Below are 4,019 nucleotides of genomic sequence, written 5' to 3' on the forward strand. Positions count from 1 at the left end.
TATTCAACATGAAAAACTATTAAAGCTTCCAATTCAAATACGCCTTTTTGAAACTATTGAATTAACAGTTAGATTAAAATATAAATGCACTTGTTAAGTAATATTTTATTTTCAAAGCCCATTTTCTCTTTATATTATTTGTACAGTTGGTGTGTTTGACCAAGAGAATTGATATATTGTTTTCAATAGGGTAAATATCCACCGTGATTGCTTCTCTAATTGCCAGAGCAATCTTTCTCCTTTCAAAGAAAGCAGTAAGTCACTATTTTAGGAAAGAAATCCATTGCTGTTTCTCCAAGCACAGTGTTGTATCCAGAAGATGAGCCCGTCCTTCCTGTTTGTCTTTAAAATCATAGACTTTACACTCTGTACGTACAGTAACTGCCTGCAAGAACAGTGCATTAATCCAACCTCTCCCTCTGTGTCCGTGCCCCTGTTAGAAAGGAGGCAGGCAGGCTTCCTGCCACCTACTAACACTGAGCTGTACACAATGTATTCTTTGGAGTTCGTGGTTGAGTATCTTGATAACAAGATAAAAATATTGCATGGTGTTAAAACATCAGAGATCAATTTAAACGGATGGAAAGTATAGTGTTTATTCACATTCCCAGGCACAAAACTGAGTATATTCACTACACAGTTTGGGTGCTTAATAAGCCCAAGTCCCAATGAATTGGTTCTTGACAGTTATGAATGGTAGACTTGCTGCATTAAAGCAATGAGGGAGCTAACAGCAGGTTTGAAACTGGGTTTGAATAAATCATCAACCAAACATATAACGGCATTGTAACAGTAGGCCAAAACCTCTACAGCCATGTGATTGCTAGTTGCCAGGAGACCATGGATCTTGGGCATTCTGGAAATATTGAAATAGTTTTAGCTGTCTCAAATTTATAGAATCTGTGGAAAAAACTAATACATTTAAATTTATTAAAATACAGCTACTTTGTCAGAGTGCATGTAAAGCTTTTAGACAAAATATGGCTTTTTAACTAAACCAGTTTCTTTTGCACATTGATCTGCTTTCTTCTGTATGATTTATAATGTATTTAGAAAGAATATTTGCAAAATGTGATGTGGAATTTAAAATCTTGACTGCAGTAATTCAGTGCCTCTAATGAACACATGCAGAAATTCCGTTGTACTCTTTAGGTGTCCATCCTGCCATCCCTTTGCTTACATGGGTAACTTTATGCATTAAAGTAGTCCAGTGGAGGTCAAATGCACTGCTTTCATGTTTAAATTTAATCACGTTAATGAGCCTTTAAGAGCTAAAATCTAATACTCTGGTTGCAATTACCTTTCCTGAAAAAAAAAAAAAAAAAGTCAGTGGGAGAGGCATTGCATCAAATCCAGTCTTTTTTGCCCCTTTTCTTTCAGAAGGAATTTTGCCAGATGTGTGTGTATCTTTGCCATCTATAGATGCAGTGTGTAAGTGATAGGCCTGATTTACAGTGGCACTTTAAGGCTGTCTTCCTATTTTGTGGATGAAATGTTGAACTTAATTGAATTGAATTAAATAGATGTTTATTTGTCTGATGCGTGGCGCCCAGAGAGGAAAGAGTCAGAATGACTCCTTGGAGGCTGCTCCTCTAGCTCACAAGCCATCTTCTGAAAAAGAAGCAACAGGCATTCATCACTAGCACTTGCTGCACAACTTGGGATAAGTGTCGGAGACCTCAGGGGCTGTTCAGAACAGCAGAAAGCTGGAGCTTTCTTTTTTTTGATTTCTACTTCTGCCACAGATTTTCTTTTGTATGACATCAGGCAGTTGCTTAATTTCCTTGGCAATACGGAAGACTTCCCTTTCTTGCAAGAATCAGGAAGAAGTATTACTTGCTAATCGTAAGGCTGTTGTATTTTGTGATTATAGGTACACAACTAGTTGTTAACTTACAGTAAAAGAAATAACAGGCAAAAAATCTGATGATTTGTGAAGTATAAATTCATAGCGTGTTTAAATCCTGTCTAAAGCAGATATAATGAACATACCAATTATATTGCTTTTGTAAACTGAATTAATACAGACATAAGAATTTATTTCAACACAATACGTTTTTGCAAGAACTCAGTCAGCTGAGAATTTCTTTCTTAGAAGAATTCCCTTTCTGGAAGAGAGTAACATCATAAAATAGGCACTAGGCAAAGCTTGGAAGAGAGAGAAATAGAGTGAGTGAAACTAAGGGCATGTGAAGAACAGTCACTATCCAGCAACAGCAGCAAAACAGTTTCAATTTTCTGGATTATTAATTCAAATTCACACGCACATGCCAGTTAAAATTAAAGGCCTTTTTTTACTGCTCTAGTTTAAATTAAAGATTATATTCTGCTCCACAAGTCTGAATTAAATAGCTTATTTTGCACACCAAGCTCTCATTTTAAAGCTAATAAAGAAAAGACATAGCATGTACGTGCAAGCTCGAGACAGGAAGGGTCTAAATTACTACACCTGTTTCACTTGGGAGCTACTTTATTAGTGTTACAAAACTTGGCTTTCAATTTGGCAGTCAGAAGCACATTTAGAACAAGCATTTCTTTGTTTTGACAGAAAGGCTGTGGTAAATGAATGACGTTTGAGCGAGGTGTGAAATGTGAAGGTACAAAATTAACTGGTAAGATAATTACTGTTCTAATTCTGCATAAACAAGCGTTTTGAAAATCATTAATAGTTCAGGGAAATAATGTTAGTGATTAAATAAGGTGGTTTGCATCACTGAGCACAACTAAGCTGCTTTAATTACATTTGAAAGCAAGGGAAAGCAGCTAATTAAAATTAGCACAGGGTTCCTGAATGACCAGCATTGCATTGTTGCCCTAACCTGTTTAATTGCTTGTTTATTAATAATATGTCTTTATTTTCCCCTCTTCTGCGTTTAACAAAATTATTAAAGAAGCTAAAATGTGTAAAGAGAATCTGACTATGTATACTTATCAGAATATGCAATGCAGATATAACCCAGGGAATTACTTAGAAGGCAAGCCGACATCATTCAAAAGTCATAACTTTTCTTCATATTAATAATGTTTTCTTCCTGAGTCACATTCATATGTCAATCACGTCCATGGACAAGAAAAATGGTCTTTGGCACGATTGCTGAATTGCAGCTTTTTGTAGCTGCTTTATTTTTAAAACCTCTTGAATACTAAAATGTTAGCTAAAATATAGGTAATAAATCCAAGAGTAATCAATAATAAATTATGGAAAACATGAGCAAAAATATAATCTAAATTAAAAGAAAGCTTTATACTGCCTCAGTCTTTTTGAGCAAAACTTGTGCTAAATTGACCATCTGCAGTAGACAGGTCTGTTCTCAGAAAAGATAAAACACAGTATTCCAAGGTTTCCAGCATATTTGTTCTGCAGTTGAGGAATATCTGTATTAGGCATCTGACTTTCTCTTCCTAGTCCTTCATGAGCTGTTTTAAGTTTCACTTTATTAGCATAAAACTATAGGAAATAGTTGGGAGGGGTATTAATCTACACACTCTAAACAAATATACGGTATAATACAATGAAGAGAACTAAAAATAGAGTAAAATGCTAATTTATTTTTTTATATTTAGGTATAATCAAGTCAAGTTAAAGCAGACATGATGTTTTCCACATTGATTTAGTATTTATACTGTACCTCTGATGTGAAAGGCTCAGATGAATAATAATTTACATACATATACATTTTAAACAGAAAAAATTCATAAAAATGTGAAGTTCTGTATGGAAAGGTAGCAGATCACTAAGAAAGCACGTTAAATCATGGGAATTATGCTTATGGAACTGATAAGCAATTAAAACAAGACGTTAATTTTAACTTCATGAATAGCAGAGAATATTCAGCAGACATTACATACATTATTTTATAGGTGCATTTTTTATGAACAAAGAGAAGGATTCTGCTCTGCATTATAGGATGGTAAAGAAAGATCCAAGTCACAGATTTCAATGGGAATTTTCTGCTTCATGTCAACACACAGTATCTGATCAGCATTTTGAACCACAGTATATCACAGAAATTACTGTG

This window comes from Numenius arquata, chromosome 8 (genome assembly GCF_964106895.1).
Source record: "Numenius arquata chromosome 8, bNumArq3.hap1.1, whole genome shotgun sequence".
Classification (NCBI taxonomy): Eukaryota; Metazoa; Chordata; class Aves; order Charadriiformes; family Scolopacidae; genus Numenius; species Numenius arquata.